General features: G+C 38.6%; 1 long non-coding RNA gene across 1 annotated transcript; it reads left to right on the plus strand.

The window, feature by feature from the left end:
• Positions 1-340: 340 nt before the first annotated feature.
• Positions 341-23,171, plus strand: LOC107497439. The gene is made up of 3 exons (XR_001593803.2): positions 341-686; positions 16,370-16,442; positions 20,368-23,171. It is a non-coding gene; the product is annotated as an uncharacterized LOC107497439 (long non-coding RNA).
• Positions 23,172-24,963: the final 1,792 nt, after the last annotated feature.

Raw genomic sequence — 24,963 nt, forward strand, 5'->3', positions numbered from 1 at the left:
GAGTTGGCAGCCGGCTCGCTCCCGCGGCCGGTGTCTCTGGCCTGGGGGCCGGGCTGGGGGCCGGGCCGGGCGGCCGGGCGGCTCCGCCCCTTCGCCGGGTCGCGGGCTGAGCGCGCAAGAGAAGCGGCGCGGGGGCGCCACCCTCGGCCGGGCGCTCGGGTTACAGCCTCCGCTCTCCGGCTCCCCCGCCCGCTCCTCGCGGGTTCGCGGGCGCGGGGAGAGACCTTGTAACGGAACTGGGACGCCAGCGCTGCATTGTGGGAGCTTTTAAAGCGGCGGGGAGTGCGGCGGGGCAGCTCGGGCCCACCGGGCCACGCCGCCCTGGCCGCCCAGGCACGGCCCGCGCCGCCGCCCGGCCCGCCACGCGCTCCCGGGCCGCCGCGGCGTGAGGGCCAGAGCGCCAAACGGTGACATGGCCAGTGCCTTTACTGACTCTCACAACAGCAAAATCTTCCATAGCCCGAGCGTGAGTCCTGTAAAACTGCCCTCTATGGTCACCCCAGAAAAAGGCTTTTTCCGCAGACGCTTTAAAAATAATTTTAAAAAGAAAAAAAAAAAACGCCCTTCCAACCGCAAGGACTGAGTTTGAATTGCTTTTCCGCTGGAGTGGCAGTGATTCAGCGACCCCCTCCTCAGCAGCAGGCAGTGACAGAGAGGAGACGGAAAACACAGAGAATGAATCAGACGTGAGTAACCAAGTTTAGGAAGAGCTGGGCTCAGATTCAGAATCTCCCCTCCTCCCCCTTTAAACATAAAAATAGTCAAGTAAGGAAAACAGTACTTTCATCTGGAAATACAGACATGTATGTTGTTTTCACTCTTCCATCTTTTTTTTTTTTTTTTTTTTTAATGGCATGCAATTACTCTACTAGCCGCTGGACAAAATTCAGCCTTTGGTCCAGCTTGTGATCACACATGCCCACAACTCAGCAACAGCTATTAATTTGGAGGGAGATGGGGTGAGGATAATGGATGAAATGCAAGAAAGCGTTTCAATTATAAAATGCCCCTTTTAATTCTACGGACTTTCCCACCGCCGCCACCTCCCCCCCCCCCCCCATCAAAACAAGGATATTAAATTTGAAGCACAGCTTGTTACAGCTCATCTTACTCAGGGCCTGATTTGTTTTGTTTGTATTAAGTTTGGATTTGTAGGCCTTTTGTTTCTTTTTCCTGTCTTTTGACCTTTAGTTACTGGACAGCTCATTAGTTCTAGCCAGAGGTTAACTGAGGAGAGAAATGGTAAAACTCGAATTTGGCTATCAACTTTTGAAGGATTTGGGGACAAGAAGAGTTCTCTATGATTCAGTTGTAAAACGCGGGGTAATTGTATTTCAAGATGACTGTATAGCATGGATCCTCTTCTCAGAGTTTTCCAGCTGTAATGTTAACATTTCCTAAATTCTCATTCCCTTGTCAGCCTTTCACTCCACTGAACAACATCGGTCACCACCTACTTGCCAAATCTAAGGAAAATTTTAATCCTTATTTTGTCCTATGCCCTTTGCGGCATTTCCCAATGTCGACTTCTTCTTCCTTCTGAGAACTTTCCTCCCTTTTTTTGCTGAGATAGTCATCCCTCTTTTGTGGAGGTCTTGAAATGTGGGAGCGATAGCTGGCAGGCAGAGTGTTGCTGTTGTTAAACCAGGATCCAGTATCTTACCAAGTAGAAGAAACTTAATCTTGTTTCTCTTGGTCACCAGTCGAATCCTGAGATGGATTTTATCATACATTCAGAGGTGAATAAATTGACTGACATGACAACCAACTTTCACGTGACCAGCCTTTAAATCAGGATGAAATTTGCTGTGATAGAATAACCATGTCCACTGGGATCCAGGTACATGGTGAGGTATACTCATCTCCAAACCAGAGTGTGTCTTACTAGTGACTGCCAAAGTCAGTGAATTGACCCTTGTTCAGTCCTGGATAAGCTCAGGAAAACCTTTTCCCTACCTTAACTGCATGTGGTTAATACATTCTTTCTTCAGCATATAGTACAATTTGTTTTAAGCTTTCTTAGCTATAGCTATAATCACATCCCTGTTAAGCCTTCCTGAGATCACACCAAATGTCCCTGACAGGCTTTGTAAACAACCCTTATTTCTGGTTCCTAATTATATTCCCAAAAAGTAACCTACCTTGAAATCAGTGGGTGTCCATGCACTTCAAGCCCTGTGACATATTAAATTTAATTTTCAAGAAAGCAATATGAGAGGATCGATTCAGAAAAGAGAATACCAAGGGAGAGAGACTTATATGGAAAGCCATGGGAATGAACAGGGAAGAACAGCACCTAGAGATACATTGTTATGTATAGTTAGTTCCCTGCTGCTAAATATAAAAAAGTTACTATGAACTTAATGGCTAAAAACAAGAATGTGTTATCTTACAGTTCTAGAGGTCAGAAATCCTAAAATCAAGCTGTGAGATGTGTTCAACCTAGAGGTTCTAAGGAAGAATCCATTTCCTTGCTTTTTCCATAGTATAGATGCCACCTGCATTTCTTGGCTTGTGGCTTCTTCCTCTGTCTTCCAAGGCCAGCAGCATAGCATCTTTACATTTCCCTCATGTTGTGAACTCTGCTTCATGGTTAGGGGGCCATCTCTTTCTCTAGATAGGCAAAGAAAACAGGAATTGTTGTAGATACATTTCTAGATATATGTGTAATAAACTTAAACTAAATTGAATTTTAAAATTACTTATGGAAAGAGATGATGGTGTTTCTATTACTAGTCAAATGGTCATTGGAATAACTTAACTATAAGATTGCTGAAGTAGTGACTTATTACTTCAACTAAATCATGGGTCCCTCCAGTGATCCATGTAACCGAAACCCAAGATATTAGAATGCTAAGAAAACCAAATTCAAATCTGTAGTCTCTGCAGATAAATCCCTTTCTCTGGAAATCCCTGGCAAGTCACATTGCCAAGTTTGAGAAATATATGTCTAGACCAGCATTTTCCAAACCCGTCCACCAGGGAACACCACCCTGTAAGATAAGATGCTGGGAAGACAGTTGCTCCATGCTTAGATATGGTCCATGGAACACAGTTGTGACTACAATTTAGGCCAATCAAGAAGCTTGTCAGTGGATCAGATTCATCAAGGGTGAAGTGTTGGGAAATCCCTTCATGAGGAGTCCAAGGGAGAAACAAACATTTTGTCCTAACAAATAGGCATGTGTACTGGGAGGAATAAATTATGGAGTTTCGTATATAACTTATCAGTTTCTTTATTAGCTATTTCCTAATTGATTTTCTATTTGGACAATCTATCCATAGTTGTCAGTGGGATATTTAGGTCCCCTACTTTAATTGTGTTGTCAGTTTCTCCCCTTAGTTCTGTTAGTAGTTTCTTTATATATTTTGGTGGTCCCTGATTGGGAGTATGTATATCGGTAAGTGTTATTTATGTCTTGAGGTATTGTTCCTTTTATCATCATGAAATGCCCATCTTTGTCTCTTGTTACCAGTTTCCTTATCATCTAGCCCCGCCTATCTTTCCTTCTTTTCTTGTACTTCTTTTCCTACCCTGTGTTTCACCCAGACTTCTTACAGCTTCCTAACCTCTCAGATAGTGGTGGATGGTTCAGGACCACTTCTCAGTTGTCTTACCACACTGCCCTGAAATTGCTCCTTTGCTTGTGGAGCTCTCACTTTTCTCCGCCAACCTCACCCCTACCTGCTGCTTGAAGCAGGAAGCTATGTTGTACTTATTGTATCCCACACACTTAACACAGGGCCTGGCTTAAACTGGGAACTCAGTTAATATTAGTTGAAATCATAATTAAATGAATGAATGACAATATAAATGAAATAAACTGATGCCACCTAATCACCTGTTATACTTTTCTTTGCTCTTCTACTACCTATAACTAGTTAAGGTTTCCATAATTAATGAACACATAAAACACAAAATAAGCTATGGTATTGCCCTTGGTTCCGGGATTACAAAACTTAATTTGACATAATTTCAGCTGTCTATGAGCTCACACTTCATCTAAGAAAACATGCTAAAAAAGAAAATGAGGCAGATAATGCTAGTTTCCTATTCCATTCCTTTTCTCACCTTCTTTCTTAGTAACGGAAACCTGATTTTGTGAAAAATTTTGTTTTACAGGCTTCCTTGTAGATTGGGGTTACTAAGTATAGGCCAACGGTATGTGGATGGAAGGTGTTCTATGGGACTTCCAGGAAAACTCCTCATTCGTGTGGCTGCTGGTGGGGCTCTGGCAGGGCTGACTCAAGCCCTGTTCTTGCCTGGAATATGGATATGGTAGCTGGAGATACAGCAAAACTTCTGTGACATCAAAACTACATTGAAACCTGAAGTCCCATGCTAAAGTTTGTACAAATGGGGTCATCTAGAGATTCAGCCTATCCTACCAAATCTTCTTCGTTTGGTCACTGTTACTGATAAGTTTGGAAGGAAAAGAAAAAGTCATTGCTCCCTTTCAGTATATGCGTGTGGAAAGCAAGTAAACATGGTATTCTTTCCCATTCCTACTGAAAATCATAAACAAACCCTTAAAAGACACTCCAATAATTTGATGGGATAGGAGGGTGATGATCAGTGTATTTTATTAATGAAATACAGTATAGAAAGAAAAGAAAGCATAAACTATAAGGGGGAGCTACAACAGGTTATACCAAAGGGAATACATTCAAATATATTCATAAATAGGATTTAAAATATGATTGGGTCTTAGGGAGTTTTTTGAGAGAATGATACCATGAAAATGAAACAGTCTTGGTTTTTTATTGTTGGCTAGAAGAATGGATTTAGTCATCTGAAATTAACTATAGGAGACTCGTATAAAAGCCAATACTAGGATCAGAATATAAGGGAATTCAGTGAATATGGTACCTGATGTTATAGGTACATGGAGTAAAATCTGGTCTCTCTGACATTCTTTCAACTTGAATGCCACTCACCAATCTTTCTACACTTCTGTAATACTATAATTGAGGTTTATAATGATGGCCCTGATATGATTTCTGAATCATAGCAGAAAGATTAAATTGTCTTCTGCTTTGCTTTCATGTATTTAATTATATTTTTTATTAATTGCAGACTGAAAATCTGATCTGTTTTGTAACACTTAGATTAACCAGAGCCTCCTGATCAGGGACCCAGCCATCCACAATAGCAGAGTTTGCAGTTCACGGGAAAAAAGTAACCACTGATTAAAAATGTGAGGTTTATATGGTAATAGCAAGAATAATTATTATAAATAATTTAGAATCATCCAGGCACATTTTAAATAATTGCAACAAATATATTGATTACTAATAAATGCTACACAGCTAATTCTTTCAACAAGTATAATGATTCATATTCTATAGTTAAGAGAAAAATTACCTTAAATTATGAATGAATAAATTTTTATTTTGGATTTGATAAAATAAAGAGCTGATATTAGGCTTAGACCCAGAAATATTATGAATTGGGCTAGGTTACGTGTTCAAATTTGGTTTAGAATCCTGTCAAACTGCTCCTCATCTCACCCTTGGTTTCCCAAGAGATGTATTATACTGGTGACAATAAAAGACCTCTAATAAATATGCAATAAGAATGTGTCTCAGGTCAGGTTCCTGGGAAGAAGAACCTGAGACAGAGATTCTTATGCAAGTGGCTTACTGAGGGTGTGCCTCTGGTGAAGGGGAGTGTGGTAGGTTGCATAGAGCAGGGGGATAAAGCTAAGTAAGGATGTGGACTGATCCTATGATGAACTTAGGAGCAGAAATCAAACAGCAGAGTTGGTCCCTTGGGGCAAGGAGGCTGGCTTTCTGCCATCGTCAGTCACTTATTGGCTGTAGATTGGTGGTAACCCCCTAGGCAAGGCACCTCTGTTTCCCCAAGGGCAAAGATAATTCTCTGGGAGGAAGGCAGCTGCTAAAGTTAGCTAGCAACACTCACAGCAGCTAGGGAGGCATGTACCAGCCCAAGTAGGGGGTCTGAGCAGGGCACCAGCAGTATCTACTACCACTTCATGTGTGGGTTAGAGCCGCAGACCAACTCTTAATAACTGATCAATCCTATAACAACTGAGACATACTGCGGAGTCCAGGCAACATGTATGACCTTGTTTCTAAAGGCAGATATTTTCAGCGTACAACTAGGTATCCAAGGAAGACATCTCTTCTAGCATGTGCTTGAGAACTTTCTCTTCTCTTACCTACCCTTTGTGCCAAGTGGCAGCAGCTGGTGGTGACTTAAGGGACTTAAGCAAGATGCGCAGCAGGAAAGAAACTACGGATGTTAGGAAAATTTAGGATAAAAGCAAAGAGGCTGGAATGGGCCATGGAACCCTTGGGTTAAGGCTTGTGTCTGGGACCCATATGCCTGTCTCCCCTTTTCTTTCCCCCCACTAGACCTAGAAATGTACTGACCGACTTGTCTTTTCCCTGCCAGTCTCTTTGCTGCCCACCAGAATTTCTGTCTCCCCTGGCCTGCTCTGGAACTGTGCTGTCTTTTTTCAAACAGTCTTCCGCCACACTTCATAGAACAAACATTCAACTTTGGCTTCTCTGAAATTTTCTAATAGTTTGACAGCTAAATATGATGGCAGGTATTGGGAGAAGGAATAGAGTAAAAATCCTTCCTATGCCTTTCTTCTTCCTAAATTTAGCCTAACAAGCCAGGCCCAGCATGGGTGCAACTAGCGGGTTTTGGGGAAAACAGGCCATGTCATTGATTCACCTGCATTTCAGAGGAGCGCCCCAGAAGCTCTCCTGGAAGGACAGTGCTGGGTAAAGGCTCTAGAGTGAGATGTGAGGGTGAAGGAGGCAGATAGAGAACTCCAGAGGAGGTACAAGAGTGGGCAGGTGGTACAAGAACAAAGACAAGGCAGTGAATGGTGTTCCTCTAGCAAAATCAGGGACTTTCCTTCTCTTCCTTCCATGGCCCTTCAGCCCCAGGCCTTAGGCTGAAGACACCATTTTAGACAAATGGAAGAAAAGTCGACAGCTCAGAATGAGTGTGGAGCAAGTGTGACAAGACTGGCTACTACAGAGCTGAAGGAAGGGAGAAAAATCATTTTATTTTTTCTAATCTAGGAAAGAAAGAGGTGTTCCCTTTATCCTAAGTCTGGGGTAGAGATAAGTGATTCCAAAAAAAAAAAAAAAAAAAAAAGATATATAAATTATAAATACTACCTGAATTAGAGCAATATTTCCTGGCACTATACTCAGATAAGCAAGGGGATGGGTATGGCCTCTGGCACTACAGCTCACGTGGGTGCTGTGTGGCACAGTGGAAGGCAGAGGGTGGACTAGTTGACACTGATAGTGTCGTCATCCCATGCCTGACACCTTCTAACAGAGACCATTCCCTCCCTGCTGCTGCCCTTCAGCCTCTGTGGAAATCCCAGCCTCCCTGACATGTATGGAAGGTAAGGCAACCCATATAAATAAAAGAACTTTAAAAGAACTCTAAGTCCCTTTCTCAGAGAGCTCAACTCTGCTTCTGACTACCTGAATGACCGAGGGCATGCTCAAGTTCTCTGACTATAGTTTTCATATCCGAAGAAAAAATAAAAAACAAAAAGGATGGAGAAGGGAGGACAATATTAGTAGCACATAAAGAGTTATTGTGATTAACTGGAATAAAGTATGGAAAGCATTCAGTACAGTACCTGGTATGTAAATGTTGTTATCTGTAGGTTTTCAGGTGAGAATATACTTTCAGCAACGCCAATCATTGTAATTTTCCATTTCAGTATACTCTGGTAGGCCCTGTTCTAAATGCGCAGCGCATTTTATAGATTAGGAAGCCAAAGCATAGAGAAATTGAGTAATTTACCCAAGATTCCATTGTTAGATAGTGAATTCAAACCCAGGAAGCCTGGCTTCAAAGTCTACACCCTTTACCACTGCAATATGCAGTTAAAAAGTGAGGCAAGAATGAAAAATAGCTGAGAGAATGAAGCACAGAATTAGCACAGGTTCAAGACGGAAAGAGCAGAAAGACATTGCAGACTGTGGTCTGGGTTCGGCAGGTTCCTCTCACCTGCTGCCTGGAGTGTGCAGGGGGAGTGAGGCGGGGAGTGAGGATCTGGCAGGCCCAGCAGCATCAAAACTTCTGCATTGTGGTCTGTTCACCTGGCAAAATAAGTTAACCTATTTTAGAATGCTTCATACGTTTACAAGTCAATTTACAAGTAAATTGGGAAAGTAACCCACAAATGACTGTGACTAAGACAACTATGTGCATTTTAAAGGAATTCCTGGCTTTCTATGTCTTTTACCAGGTAAGAGACCATCCTAAGAAATGAGCTGTTGAATGCTAGCTCTTCTACTTAAATTAGTTTTACGGCACTGAGCAAGTCCTTTTGCCTTCCTTGATCTCTCTTAAGATGGAAGCATGACCTGACAGTGGTTCTTCGAACCCCAACATTGACTGGTGGATCTGACTGCCTAATGGCAGTCCTCATTCCCTGTGTATCCCCTGTGTGTGGTTATTCTAAGAGGGCCATATTTCCAGGTGAGGCTGCATTGTTCTTAAGGCAAGGGTTTACAAAATTACCTCAAATGTCACATCTAGTTCTAACATTCTGAATATATGAATCATAAATTAACATAATTGATGCCGTTGAAGGAGAAGACACATAGCAGAACAGGCTTGCTCCAGGTTCCAGTAATGACTCAGACAGCAATTCAAGGCTTAAAGATAGATTTGAACCAGGGACATAATAATCAGTGAATTTAATTCTGTTACGTATTTTTTCCTTTATTCTGTGACTTCACTCTGAGCATTCAATTTCTGTATCAATTTCTGAACATTGGTTTTCAAAAAAAGTCATTATCCTGTGAGCTCTATGAGCCATGAGAGCTTTATAACAAATAAATGAACAAAGAGTAGATACCCTAAGAAGAAATAGCCTCATATTACTTGTTGCCCTCAAAACTAGGAAGTCCATGTTCTAATAGGGGTCATGACTGCATATCAAACTGAAGAAAAAAACTACACAATGCTCTAGTGATTCTGGGTGGAAGGAGATAGTCAATTCAGCCCTGGGTAGTTTCAGGGAGTAAACTAAGAAAAAGAAATCTTTTTCTTCTCAGGACAGAGATGTTTTGTTTTATTTTGTTTTATTTTGTTTTTTTTTTTTTTAATTTTTGTATCTTAATTTTAGTACTCAATGTTCCCGAGGGAAGTGTTGGTTAAAACAAAACCACTATTTATTAGAATTCAAGCGTTAAGAATTAATCAAAGATGGAGTAGCATGTCAGTCTCCCTTCACTTGTAATAATTATGATTGTACTGTGGGGAAGGGATCCTTGTTGGTAAGGGATTTTGTCCTATCTGGCTGTTTTATGCAGGAGCAAATAGGGAGATAAAAAGGAAAATTAAGTTTAAAAAAAAAAAAAACAAGATAAATTGAAATATGGGACCTGAAATTCTAGACCTGGGCTATTCACACCCAAGACTAGGTGCTATGCAGAAAAAGGAAACCAGTGGAGGCCCCTGGCAGTGTCGGTCAAGGCAGGTGATTTTAATTATTGTCTTTCTAGTAGACTAGAGTTGGAAAAGGGAAGAAATAGTGATTTAGATGAGGAACTACTTTGCACATAAATATTTTACTGTGAGAACTCAAGGACATCCTTCAGATGTATTTTAGAGATAGTGCAGGATTCACATGAATGATTATAATTCAAATTTCTAAGATTGAAAGAAAAGAGACTATAGATGACCCCTAATTTCTTAATATAGGCAGAAGAAAAGATGCATTGGGAGGTAACATGAGTGTAGAAGAGGTTTGAAAAGCTTCAAGTATTGGATTATAATCCTCCTAGGACATGGACACATCTTGCACTTCTTTTCTTTCAAACCTATTCTCCAGTAGCCAGTTCAGTAGTTACCATGCATGTAAGAGGTGCTTAAGTGAGGTTTTTGTTGTTGTTAGATAAATGAAAAACAAAATAATGCACTTTTCAGAGCTCTCTTCAGAGACCAGAGCTTGAGTGAAGACAATTATTTAAAGGATAGAATATTTGCAAATGAAACATAATAGAAGTCTTCTAATCCTGTTTGTTAGTTTTTAACCCTTTTTCATCTTCTTAGCTACCTTAATCCCACCTTTGATGTCAAGAGAACATAGTACTATAGGTGGCTCCAGGTAAACTGTGAAGTGTGTGGATTAGCATCCAGAATAGGGATGGTGGTACTAGCTTCAGGCAATTTATGTAATTTGTTTGGCCCTCAATTTCTGTATGTGTAAAAAAGGATGAGGGTAATGAGTTTACCATATAGAGTAGTTGAAAGATTAACTGTATCTGACTTAGAGTAGGCCTCAGTTCAAATTGGCTATTATTTTTAATCTTTTTATGAAATCAGAAGCTTCAGTTTTCAGGCCTGATCTTTTAGTGAGATGCTTTTCCTTATGCGATATCTTATGGTGGGATAACGGTAGGGAGTAAGACCAGAAACCTCTGCCTCTTAGTATCAGGAAAAAGGGGGAACTCGATGCCTTGGTGATGATTCAGAAATGAACGCCAGTGCCAGTACCAACTGTGGCTCTTAGCTCCCAGGTGGGTGGATAGCAGACAGAAAAATTTCTTTATATACTTGTTTGCTTTTGTTTTTGTTTTTGGTTTATTATATTGATAAACATCCCCACTCAGAGTTTATCACTGCAAATGAAAATAATGGTAAGCCAGGCCTCTGAAATATCAGTTAAAAGAAAAATCAATTTTTTTAATGTAAAATCTGAGCCCAGGCTTGGTATTATTTTTCTGAATGAGAACCCCGTGTGACAGGGCAGGGGCTGAGCAGGAGAGTACCACTGAAGGGTTTCTTGGTGTTGACTGTGAATGCTTGTTTGTCACTTTGTAAAGTTGGCTTGGGGTGGTCAGGTTGTATAATAAAACCTTCTTAAGAGTTGTATGGCAGCTTTTCAAAAACCTTAGAGCTAGACACAGAATTTCACTGGCCTCACCCCCATCTAACAGAAGGAACCAGAGCAGCTGGGAGATACTGTTGAAGATAGTATTGCACACACATGACGCAGCATAGTCCATCTTTGAGTAATCTCAGACTGCCAATAAAGTTCCCTGTCACAGTATGACGGAAACTGAAAAAATTCAAATTACAGTCTGTTGAACTGGAGGGAGTCTTAGAGCTCATCTCATCCAGTCCCTTTGATTTCCAGGTGAGTAATCAAGTCCAGAGATGTCCAGGGACCTGCTCAAGGTAATGCAATTCATTAAACTGAGTTAGTCTCAAAACAGAATACAAACAAACCTTTGTATTTAAACTTTACACCATTACTACCCCTTGTCTCATCAACTTTTATCTCTCTGTAATATAGTTAATACAACAGTAAGCTAAAATAAAAATTTGTGAGCACAATTGTGCTGACATGTTTGGGATTGTATTAATATTCTCTGAAACCTCAAAAAACATAAATAGTTAGCAGCCACTTTGAGAATATTTATGTTTATTTTCAAAGTGTGCTTTCATTTTCAGAAATTAAAGCAATCTTTGTTCCATGTTCAGGCTTTAAAGGCTGGGCTCTTGATACCCATGGCGATGGTTCATTGTTGCTTATTCTACTGTTAGACCAGGTACTGCTCCTAAAGCAATTCAAGGCAATTTTAGAGGAGCTCGATGTCTTGTCTCTCTGATTATAGTACGTGCAGTTGTCAAGTGAGAGAAACCAGTGTTCTTGATGAGTTGCTCAATCAATGGGCTGTGAGCAGTTAGTCAGGCTCACAGAACAGCCCTCCCCTGCATTTAAAACACAGGATTTACCCTCAGATCAAGCTGCTCAGAATTGCCTTTTTACTCAAGATCAAGCGTCTTCAGAGGTCATGTTGTAAGCAGTAGGGAAACTATTAAGGTGTACTGAAACAGAGCAACTCTGAAAACAAATGTGTACTTGAAAAATACAAGGAGGCTTGTACTGGGTATATTTATAGGGCCCTGTTCAAATGTATCTTTTCTGCTATGAAGATTCTTCTAATTTGTGTTTTGAAATGTTTTTCTTTTCTTCATTTTAAACCATGAACTTTCCTTGTGCCAATTAAAAAAAAAATAGAAATCAGTCACTCCCTAAATTCCTCTCAGCTCATGAACATTCTTTCTCTCTGAGTGGTCACAGACACACTGCCCTTCCCTATCTGAGACCCTCTTACAGATAGTCATCAAGTTCTTGGAGGTCAGACCAGGGAAAACAATCCCAAATTGCTTTCATCCTTCCCCTTAAGAGATCAGCATACGTCAGTCTTGGTTTCTTTCCCCCACCCTCAGCTTTTTCTTTCCTTCTGCTTGTCTCTTTCTTCACTTATACTTGTAGACCTGAGCATCCACGACTTTTCCTCCCCTCCTTTCTGTCTCTTGTGGATGAAAGAAAAGGAGGTTCTATAGAAAGTAACCTCACAGGATGATCTGATCATAAATTCCTAACTGGGCAGGTCATGGAGGGTAGTCACACCCCAGGCCTATCACTTCTTTACTAAAAGGCTTATCTTTGCCTTAACCAAGCCCTGTCCATTGTTTCTGTGCATCTAGGTTAACACACCTTTGAAATGCCCTTTTTCAGACCCCTCTTTCTAAAGTGTGCAAAAACGCACATTTTCTTAACTATCCTATAATCCAGTCACAGTGTCTTGTTTCCTCCCACCTTCACATAATCTTCCTTGCATTCCCTCCTCAATCCCAAATGCATAAAAAGAACTTCAAACTGTTATTCTTGAAAGTATTTATCTCAGTCTGTATAGATCTACTTCCAGGTTAATCCTCTGTTTGGCTCAAATTTTTATAAAAATTTTCTACAGGTTTGGATGTTTTTACTTCAACACTCCCAGCTCTTTCCTGGTTACTCTGCCTGTTCATTATTTTCTCTCTCCCATTTTGTTCCAAAATTCTACCTGTAATGCATGGTCGATAAGCGTATTCATTTTGTTTATGATTAACCTTAAAGGAGGAAAAAGCAAAATTTACACATTTTGGTGTGTGTTCAAAGAACCACTGACAGAATAGTTTTGAAAGTTCACTTTGACTTTACATTAAAGTATTCATTTCCTACTACCCACCACATCCTTCTCTAATTAAACTTAATTTCCTTATTAAAAATATTTTTAAAAATTATTTCTAGCCAACAGTTCTATCTTGAGTGCTACAGTACAGTACTGTCTTCCACTGTTTTTCATTGTATGTGTACCACAGGAGGTAAATGAGTCCTTTTGAAATAATTTTGGAACCTAGCCATTTTTAGAATATTGTTTCTATGAGAAAATGAATTCCCAGCTTTTAGAACATGATTTATTTTAAGTTGGCTATTTCCTCTGTATGTTTGGTAACAAAAATCTTTTTGATGTGGTGACATAAAATAGGATACTTGCCTTGGTTTTTACCCTGCTGAGTATTTTCATAATTGAAAAAAATTAACCTGTTTATTTCTTACATTTTATTGTGTTTACATAACATTCTAGAGACCTTGTAATGCATATTATTAGTTATTTATAATTTTTCACAATCAGAAAACATATGGAGACTGTAGTTGTCCACTATTTCTGTTCTTCCTTTCTTCCTAGGCACATGGAGAAAGTATATTTTCCAGCCTCCCTTGTAGCCAAGTGTGGCTATGTGACTGGACACCTATCAGTGGAATATGAATACAAGTGATTGGAGGAACTTCTGCCTTTTCTGCTTAGGGGGATATCCCCAGCCCAAGACTCCAACCCTTTACCCCATTATTTAGCCAGCTGGAGTGGTGATGACCAGAGCAACCCTGCAAGCCAACTATTGATGGCAGAGCTGCTACCAGCCCTGGTCTCCAGTGACCGACTGGAGCAGAGCTGCCCACTGAGCTGGAACACTTATCTTGGGCTGTTACCTGGGAGACACATAAGCTCATTATTCTGTGAGACACTGAATTTTGGGGCTTACTTTCTTACAGCAGCTTAGCCTACTCAATAATGCTACTACAAAAATTATTTTACAAGATTTCCAGTTGTAAAGTGTTTCACTTAATATATTGAATAATCAAACTATATAAGCAAAAAGTACTTTTCTTCAGAAAGGAAAACTCTGGACTTCAACTGTTCTTCTTTGATTCTGTTAGTGAATTCCTTTATACATCAAGAAAGTAATAAAGCTAATTCAATCTTACATCAAACATGAAAATCTGCTTACCAAAGCCAGATATATCTTGCAAAGAGTTGTTATTTGAAAGGGGTAGTATATTTTGGCCTTCATTATATATATTAAAGGAAATTAAGTTAAAGAATACCCAACTCAGAAGCACATTTTTTGATATAGTATTCTGTGATAATCCCATTTTTATTAGGGCCAAATTCTGCTTATGATTAAATGTACTCTCAAGAAAAAGAGATTCTTCAGGGACCACTCTATAATATAATAATGAAAGAAGCATAAAACAAAGTATCATTGAATTTCAAAAAAATATAAATTTATTGAGGGTAGGCATACGCACTTATTTATGGTTTGTTTTTTATACACACAATTGGTGTCATACCTGAACATTTTTGCACATTTTTTAGTTTGCTTTGTTTCTCTCACAAAGCAAAATGACATTTGTAATTTAGGTTTTTTGTAAAGTTTTTCATCAGACGATATATTAACAAAATATTATAGAACATGGAAGTTGAAATAAATCATGGCAAGTGGACTTATGGCAAAAAAACAAACATGTAGGCTCAGAATGAATTAATTTTTCACAATCCTAAAATTGAAGAGATAAGAAAAAGGGTTCTGTGACCTCATAAAAGCTAAATGAATATTATAGTATTCTTAGTAGAATTCAGAACTTTGCATGAGTTCCGAGAAAATACAATTTAAGAGGATAAAATAGGCATTAGCTACAGGAGAATAATCCATTCTCTCTCAAAATGTTTGAACTAATAGCAAATACATCTTGCTTTTTTTTTTTAATGCAATACTGGGCTTTAACTCTTTCTGCCAGCAGCCAAATTATGATAGTTGTTATCTAGACCTCCATTATGTACATGAAGATTTCTAGTTCAACCTTAAACTGACATCTATGGAACTTTGCCTTAGTAACCATTGTTTCCCCTCTTCCACCACTTTCTGGCTGCCTGACTAAGCTAAGCAGAAGCATCATAACTGACAAAAGAACATGCATATAGCCAGGGGAATGCAACATAATATGAATTGTAGATCAGAAAAGAACCTTGATAAGTTGTCTATGCAAAGATATAAACCACACATTATTAGTAATTGACTGCTATGTGACAATTCGTCTAGAGTCTTGGTCCAAAAAGTCCAGAGAACCAAGTTCTAATATTGGGTTTAGCACTAATCTATGACACATCCAAGCTGGGCTTCAACTTCCTTGTCTGAAAATGGGAATACTGTATTAATTCTTGTTTCCTTCAAACCCACTCTAGAAGAAATCCATACCTGTAGGAAATAACACAGCATGTAACTTTATTTTAAAATAAAAATAAAGACAGCCTTAAAGAGGAAACTATCACAATGGGGAGGGAGGAGTGAATGGCTGAGGAACATGTAACTGTGGGAATGCCTTTCAAACACAGGTCAGCAAACTACAGCCAGAGAGCCAAATCTAGCCAGCTGCCTGTTTTTGAAGGACTAAGAATGAGTTTTCCATTTTTATATATTTTTTTAATCCAAAGAAAAGTAATATTTTATAATACATGAAAATTATATGAAATCAAATATCAGTGCCCATTAATAAAGTTTTATTGAAACATAGCCATGCTCATTCATTTACGCGTTATGGCTGCTTTCACACTACAACAGTAGAGTTTAGTAGTCATAGCAAGAGACCATATGGCCTACAACGCCTAAAATATTTGCTACCTCTTCTTTATAGTGAAAATTTTACAACCTTTTCTCTAGAATACTGAAGGTAAAAACGTCCAGTAGTAATTGGAATTTTGATTTTGAAATGATCCACAAAAAGCAATAGTTTAAAATGTGGGACTCAATGAAGTCAAGGAAGAGATTGTAGCAAAGAAGTCCGGAGAAAAAAGCACCTGGAATAAGACCACTTTTGACAATTAGAAGAAGAAGGAATCCCTGAAAAGACCAAAACAAAGAAGGCACTGTTAGAGCATGATATGTCTCCCCAAAGCCACACAAAGAGTGAGCTCGAGGTGGATTGGTAAGAGAAGACATGTCAGGGAGATGAAGTAAATTTAGTAAAACAATTCATTGGACTTGGTGATTAGAGGTCATTGGTGGCCTCTGAGAAAACCATTTTTATGAAACGATGTGGCATTAGCCAGTTTTCAAGAGATCCAGTGGCAAACAGATTTACCCTAGAAAGAAAATCAAGAAAATAATAATCTGAAGAGGTTGCAAAACCAAGGGAAGTTGACTTTTGTTCGTTTGCTTGTTTGTTGTTTTTCACAGGCCATTACTGAGAGTGTCTGCAGACCTAACAAAGCATTCAAGAGCTAGAGATGAAAAGAGAAGACAGAGAGAGGTAAGCAAATTCCAGGAAAAGGAATAAAAAAGAGGTTGAAAGGATGGCTAAGTTGAATATAGAAGAGACAAAGCTCCCTGTGGAGCAAGTGGATGAAAGAAAAAAGTAGAAACACACAGAAAATTTGAAGGTAGAGGTCAAAAAGGGTGTAATGACAGTAAGTGACAAGGTCACCTACATAGAATAAGGGAGCTAAGATTATGATGGGGCATTTCAGGAGGGCAGAACAATAACTGTCCTGCATGAACCTATAGAAAGTCCACTGGAAGGTCTGAAAGGACCTGCTGGGAAAAGTATTTGATATGGTTTTGTAATCTTTCTCAAAAGTTTGGTAGCTTAGCTGCGGAGGTGGAAAAGAAAATTGAGATGATCAGGGACCAGAAGACTCAAAAAAGGGGGGAGGGATGTGGAATGAGAGCAAGAAGACAGTGTTGAAATAACTTCTGCAGTCCAGACTGGTTGGTAGAGCAAGGGACACCAAAAAGACCTTGATCAGCTAGGATTAGAAAAAAAGACAAGACAAACGAGACCAAAATGCTATTCCTAGAAGATAAGGGAGTGCAAAAGGTAGAAATCAATGAAGATAAAACCAAAAAGGAGGACCCTATTATCACAACCACCAAATTTAAGATCTTGGAGTGTTGAAAATAAGATACAATGCCTGGCCGTTTCTGGGTACTGTGGGGATCTCAGAAGAAATCTGAAAATTCAACCGGAGGAGTACACGCTTTACTGTGGAAGGTCCTTGTTCTTCGGGACAGTTTTTTGTTCCATGGATGCCTCCTAGGGTCCTGTAAGTGTAAGGTGATCAGAGACCAGACAAGTGATGTCTGAGGTGTTACCAGTAGAAATAGATCACAAAGAACATCCTGAGCCAGAGAGTCTTAACTTGAACCTAAGGTTGAAATTGAGTAGTCCTTTGGAATGGAGCTGAACAATGCCTCATTGACTCTGGCTCACTGTGCTCCTTTTCCTTCCCTTCCAGGGAAACTGAGATTGAATGAATAATAGCTGTGAAATACTCTCTTGAGAACAAGACTCCTACACATTAATAAATACTAAATGCTTTCATTACAACTTAAGCGAATGGCTTGCTTCTACCCCAAATGCCTCATAATGAATAGCATGAGAATGACATTTTCGTAAAATGTTGCCCATTAATATTAATTTTATAAAATTATGCATGTTTATCAATCTTGTTGATTGAAAATTAACTTGCAGAAACATTTAAAGAATAGTGAGAGGGAAACTAATAAATATCTGAACCATTCAATTATTTGAAGTACATAGGCATTAGGTAAAATTTAGTAAAGATTAATTTCAAAGTATATTTAACAAATTAGTGATATTGGGGGGTCATTTAAAATGGAAAAAAATCTCTTTTTTTTTCCAGCTCCCATCTCGCTGCTTCTCCCCTTGCCCTGGCCCCACCCCTTCCCCCCAATTCTTGCTGCCCCTAAATATTGTTTCAGAGACTCAGCAAAAATAGGAAGGAAAAGATTCACGTATTCCAAAAAGCAGATAATTTCCTGGTCTTCTTGACAAGAATACTAGCTCTCCCACAGAGAAACAAATTGGATAGCAATTTTAGGATAATTGAATTGCTTGATGCTTTTCAAGTTGTTGGGAAATCGGTGCTGTGAAGACCAATTTTTTTTCAGCGCTACCTGTAGTTTCCTGTCATAGGAGACTTTTCTGTTTACCCATTAAAAACAAAACACAGAGCAAAGATTTGCAGATTTATGAGTTCGTTACACAGTAACTGAAAATGAACCACCTGGTAAACTAAAACAGAGTTGCCTGAATTTTACAATAAATCAGATATAATAATTAAAAGTGGACAAAAAAAAATCTGTATAAAAGAAATTTATAGATTCTAATTTTAAATCATTTAAAGGCAAAACAGTTAAACAGTTACCTTTGTTTCCTGTTTTGGTTGGAGGTGTAAGCTTTTGGGAGTGAAACAATTGATAGTGATACCAAGCAAAACAGCTAGTAATCACCAAAAACCAAAGCACAGAAAGAAAAGTATCTGAGCAGAGACAAGCCATGGAACTGAACAGATATGGAGTGATCTAGGCTTCTGGTTCTGAAACTTGAACGTGCCCCAGAATCTCCTGGATCCCTTGTTAAAACAAGTTGCTGAGTTTCTTGATTCAGTAGATCTGAGAAGGAGGTGGCTGAATTTCCATTTCCAACAAATTCCCAGAAGATCCTGAGACCGCACGTTAAGAACCAAATTTAGGTTTAATTTGGGTAATTTCTAGATATGGAAAAGTTTGATAAGAAAGTGTTGAAGACAGTGAGGAGAGACAGAAGAAGATAATTTATTGGAGGAAGTTAAAAGGAAGAAAGAATTAAGACAATGGAGTGATGAGTAAATAAAAAAGAATAATAGCAAGGGAAAGTAAACTTTAATTGCATGCAAAGCCTTATGCTAGGCATTTTACATTTATAGTCCTGCTAAGTTGACAAAATAACAATAATATCCAGAAGAGGAATCAGAAGATCCTCAAAAACTTGACATTTTTGAATAGCCAGATAATGACAACTATAGCAAAATAACTCTCCAAGGACGACATGGTCAAAAAGTGGTCCTGAGTTCTAAGCCACTTAAGAGATAGACAAGGAATAGGACAGATGGAGGGATAATGTGGCTTAGGAGTGCAGCAACTGTGCATTTCTTAATGCTGTAGCTGAGAAATAGACAGACTTATGTTTAAGTCAAGCCAGATGGGCACATGTGTCCTACTGTGAGGGCCTTACCAATCAGATCGTTTGCTCCTCATTCTCTGAGGGCAGAGTGGTAAAAGAATGAAGAGGCCAGGGATGTTATACTGGCTGAGCTCTCTCTAGATATAAGAAAATATCCAGAGCCAGGAATAAATAACCTCTTCTTACTGGTGGGAGAACCTAGGTTAAAAGCAGACTGTTTCACTCTGTGCCTGCTCCCCGTCAATGATTCTAGAAGGAAAAGACACCAAAGATCGGGGAGTAGAGGATGGCATTTTAAAAGCCAGACTACTTAGTAAAGAATCAGGAAGATAACAAGGTAAAGGAACCACATGTTTGATTTCAGTAGCATGGTAACTTGAATTGTTGGTGCTCCACAACTGTTCATTGCCTGCAAGATGAAACATTGGAATTGGCCCTGGCTGGTGGCTGAGTCACTATCCCAAGGAGAGGCTGGTCAATTTAAATTTCCTACGTGGCTTCTCAGTTTGTTTCTCTCATTGATTGCGACCATTCTGTAGTCAGAGGGCATGATGGCTAGTTTTCATTTTCTATACATTGATGTCTATTAGTTTGTTCTTTAAGAAAATGGCTCAAATTGGCATTTTGACACATGGAAAAGGAAAAGAGAAACCAAAGAGCAGTTTCATTCTCCTCAAATGGAATGTGTGGTCAGGCTAATATTTCCAGCAGTTCAACTGGCTATGAGTGAGTCCCAACCCATCACATCAAAGGTTTCGCTCTAGTTCCCGCAGAGGTTGAGAAACTCTTCAGTTCTTCAGCCTTGTCACAGATTGCGCTCCGATGAGAGTTTCGATGGTGGCACACAAGTCCATGAACAAAGGATGGGAGGCTTAGTATCCCTCATGGAGAGCTCTCACCACTTGAGTTTTCAAAGTACTCAGGCTCAGTAGAGCACCTCCTTGGTGCAGTGAAAGTTCTTTAAATTGGACTTTGTTGAAATGCCTTGAAGGCACATTTTAAAGCCAATATTTTGATTACATACTGTTAACTACTGCTGCTTCAATGTATTTAAAATGAGTGCCTTATATTTAGTTCTAAGGCCTTGAGGAGTTTTTCCCAACAGGAGTAGTTTTATGTATGCACTGAGTTTTTGTTGTTGCTGTTTAAGGAAAAACGTTTGTATTCTGACTTCTTCTTTTTTTTTTTTTTTTTTTTGCTTGGAACACAGAAGAGGAACCAGAAGATACCCAGGAACTCAATAAAGATGAGTGGGTGAAGATGAATATAGGAAAAACAGCAGGAAAGTAATATCTGAACTGACTCAAGTACAAAAAGTCCTAGAACCTTCACACTTTAAAAAATTCTACCTTTATTTGGCAAACCAGAGGGTTTATATTAGTATATTATCTTACAGTTGGGATGATCAGAAAACTTAAACCTAAACTCAGTCCTATAGTTGGTCAAAACTTATAGCTGGAAATGAAAGAGAAACAAACTCTTCTAATATAATCTTGAAGTTCCAAACATCTATACAAAATTCTTGGCAGTTGGAAAAAATCTGTAAATTTACAAGTATTACCGCAAATATATCTTCCTGATTTTTTTCCTAACATTAGTAAAATGCCTTCAAAATGTCCTAAATATTCACTGCAGTTGGTGAGTGTTCAATCTAGTTTAGAAATGCTCATTTAAATGCAGACATAGGAAGAAAATGAAGAGATTAAGCTTCTAGGCTACATTCTGCTATAAACCAGTGGTATGACCTTAGGCAAGCCAGTTTTCTCATGTGTAAAATACTTATTGTATAGCATTCAGAGATATCTTAAAAAGATAAAATGAGATCCTATATACAAAAGCACAGAAAAAATGTTTCAAGTGTTACATGACTTTTAAGTAATATTATTATCATCATCGTTTTATATGGATGAAAGCATAAATTAAGATGGATAGCTTAGGGAAGGTAAGGCAGACGTGATAAATCACAAGTGTCTTCTGATATTTGAAGGGTTTCTCAGTTGATCTGGAGCACACACTTTAAAAACTGGTGGAAATTACAGCCGAGGAGTTTTCACCATAGTGCGAAAAAGAACTGTCTGCAACAGTGGAGCAAATGGCCTTGTAAAAAGTGATACAACCGTCCATTGTGGTGTGCAACCCGAGTTCCTACGCTGATTATCAGAGATGACTTTTATGATATTAGCTGCTCTAATTTATTAATGGACCAAGAGATCTCTAAAATCTTTTCCAACTGTCAGAGCCTTTGTTTCTATGTTCATTCAACAAACGGATCAGTGGATTTTGTGGCAATTGATTCCATTGACTTTGATATAATCGTATATACAATCGAGTGGAAAAATATATTCACTTGAGTGTACCTTAAGGAATATAATGTGTTCTCCAGAGAACAGTGATATTTCTAGAGCATTGGATAGCTGTATGCTTAGTATCCTTAACCCTCCTAAAATTATCTTCACTGAGTAGTACTTTAGTGTCATATTATTGGCATAGATAATCATTTGATATCAGTAATAAAAATCCATTTGAAGATAGTGTATACTATCTTAACATTTATTACAATATGCATTATTATTTTCTTCCAATGAGAAGCATTTTTCAAATTTAAAATCAAACAAAGCCTTTCCTTTTCTGAGGAACTAGAATATTTCCTTATTCTAATGCCAAACTGTAGCATTCTACTGTAAGGAAGCACTTTCCTTATATTATTATTTATTATTTATTTTTTATGACTATGGACTTACGGATTCTTATTATTCAATAATCTGTTGCTACCATTATTTATTTGGATGCTCTGATTATCTTAGAGTTGGCTGGTAGGAACCTCTGTGTTTCTTTTGCATCATTTTGATATACCCCATCATTTTTTTGAGCAATCCTTTACTTTCTTGTGAAATGTTTTATTTCCTCATGAAAAGTACAGGATGTTCCAGGCTCATCCTGTACTCTTCTCTGCTCCAGCCCTGAAATCAGCCATTTCTTCAAGCAGCTATATTTCCTTTTAGTGGAGAATGGTGCCAAGATTTGGGAGCTAGGTGTGCTCATTGCTGCTGGCATGTCATTATTTCTAGGCCGTTTAGGAGAAGAAAAGGTCATAGATGGATGGATGGATGGATGGATGGATCTATGAGTTCACGTATTATAATATAGCTCCAATTCCAGTCCAACACTACAAGCTACATTATAGTTTAGCACTGTCCAGTGGATACAAATATGGGCCACATATGTAACTATAAACTTTCTGGTTGCCATGTTTAAAAAGTATAAACAATTGAAATTGATTTTAATAATATATTTAACTCAATATATCTAAAATTTTCCTATTTCAAAATATAATTAATATAAAAAGTACTGAGTTTTTAAAACTTTTTTTGGATTAAATCTTCTTAATCTGGAATGTATTTAACACTTACAACACATCTTCAATTTGGGCTGGACTCATTTCAAGGGTTCGAAAGCCACATGTGGCTAATAGCTACCATATTGCACAAGTTTTGTCTTCTTCCTTTTTGAATTTGTTACTCCATGCCTCAAGAGTGCGAAATCTAGCTCCAAATATTTCAAAAATGTAGAATTTTGCTCAAGCCTAGAATACGCAGAAGTCAGCCTCAGCATGGCTAAATTATAACACTGAAAGCAAAGCAAACCTAGTAATTAAAGTTTAACGGTTGTTTTCAGTTTTAGATCAAAAACATACAGTGAAGGTCACAAATCTTGGGTGTGTGATTCAATGATTCTTAAGCAGTGCACATACCCGTGTGACCCACATCTCCATCATTTTACCACCCCCTTGTGCTCCTTCCTTGTCAGTCCCTTGTCCCTTCCAGAGGCAATGACTTATTCAACTTTTTTTTTTTTTTTTCATTACAGAGTAGATTTTTCTCTTCTAGAACTTCACAAAAATGTAAACATAACATTGTCCTTTTTTGGGTGCGTGTCTGGGTTCTTTAAATATAATGTCTGAGATTCATCCATGTTGTTGCATGTATCAATAGTTCACTCCTTTTTATTGCTGGAGAGTATTGCATTGTAGAAATATAATTTGTTTATCTATTTCACTGTTAGTAGACGTTTGAGTTGTTTCCAGTTTGGGCTAATATGAATAAAGCTGCTAAGAACATCTTTATTCTGATTTCTGTGTGGACATATGTTTTCATTTGTCTTACGTAAATACCTAGAAATGGACTTACTAGGTCAGAGGGTAGATGTAATAATTCCACATGGTTAAACGATGTTAACATTTAATGTTATTCCATGCTGAAACCATCGGCACTACCTTAACCTACAGTTTGGCATTAAAAGCTAACTAATGGTATTTATATTATTATGGCAATTTTTTATGCTGGTCAAGTAATATGCCAGGATAATATTTTCTACTTTCCAAGTCCATTATCATTTTACTCTTTCCTCCTTTGGCACTACCTCTCTCCCCACCTCCCATCTTAGACTGGCTGTCTCTTACTCATCCTTCAGGCCTCACCTCAGAGTCTCCTACTCCTGGAAGCCTAACTGGACCTTCCCAGTCTGCATGAGATGACCCTCTAAGAGCTCCTTCATTTCTTCCTATCATGATCTGTGCCACTCAGCATGTGAACTTTGGAGGACATGTCCATCTTCTGTTTTCCATTGCAAGCTCCATGAGAACAAGAATTGTTTCTTATTTTTCTTTGCATACTTGTTGCCTAAGGATGTTTGGCATAGTCCCTCAGCAAATGTTGGATGAATGAATAATTAAAAGTGAGATAACTTACTCAAGGTCCAGAGTGAGTTAAAGGTAGAACAAGAATTTGAATTAAATTTTGTTTTCCTCTTAATTTCCTTGATTAAGCATTTTGTTTAAGCTAAAACAAAAGTTTAAATAAGGAGAGGAACTGACAAATCCTTAGATGTTAGATATGAGTATCCCAGAGACAAATACTTGGGGCCAGTGGTGGTATCACTGGATTCCTGTGTGGGTATGTAGTGGAACCTCGGGGACCGGGACCTCAAGAGAGTCTGGGGAGCCAAGGCAGGTAAAAGGTGAAAGCAGGACCTATGGGGATAGGGTTCTCTGGGGACATGGGGACACTTCCCTGGGGCTGTTCTTCTCAATGAGGACAGAGCACTGACATTAGTCACACAACAGATACCAATACAATTTTACCCACTAGCTACATTTGCAGTCACTTGGGTAGGTTTTCAGTATCCATGGTAACGAGTTGATCATCTAATTCCATGCCTGGACTATACTCGAGGGGAAAAAACTGCAAGATGCATAACAGTATTTATAGACAGGCATGTGTGGACAATAATATCATTGTCAGTTGCAGTCAAACAAAACAAACTTTATTGTTGTTTTCTTCCATAGCCATTGTTCTAATTGATATTTCAGGCTTTGTTTTAAAAGCTGAGACAATACAGCGCTCAGTATTCTTTAGTTCTGTTGAGACTGAAATGGAATTCTAGCTGTTCAGAGATGTAGAATAGAACTCCACTCCTCCCAAAAATAAAACAAAACAAAAAACAAAACCCTAAAATACTAAACATGACATCAAAGCTCCTAATCAATTTACATTCCATCATCTAACTTTTCTTAGACTGCAGTATGGTTGGCATTAGTGAGAATGTCACTAATAGTAAACCCAGTATTCCTAGAATCAATTCAGCATGTATTTATTTTCCCTTGGAGCAGCAGCAGTAACTCACAGAGGCAGTGGATGGATGGCCCAGAAGGCAAGATTTTTACAAATTCAATCTCTCTACCATGTTAATAATAAATAACCACAAGTTTCGATTATAAGACTGGATTTTATCCTTTCTAAGAGTTAAA

The sequence above is a fragment of the Rousettus aegyptiacus genome, unplaced genomic scaffold (assembly GCF_014176215.1).
Source record: "Rousettus aegyptiacus isolate mRouAeg1 unplaced genomic scaffold, mRouAeg1.p scaffold_m13_p_2, whole genome shotgun sequence".
Classification (NCBI taxonomy): domain Eukaryota; kingdom Metazoa; phylum Chordata; class Mammalia; order Chiroptera; family Pteropodidae; genus Rousettus; species Rousettus aegyptiacus.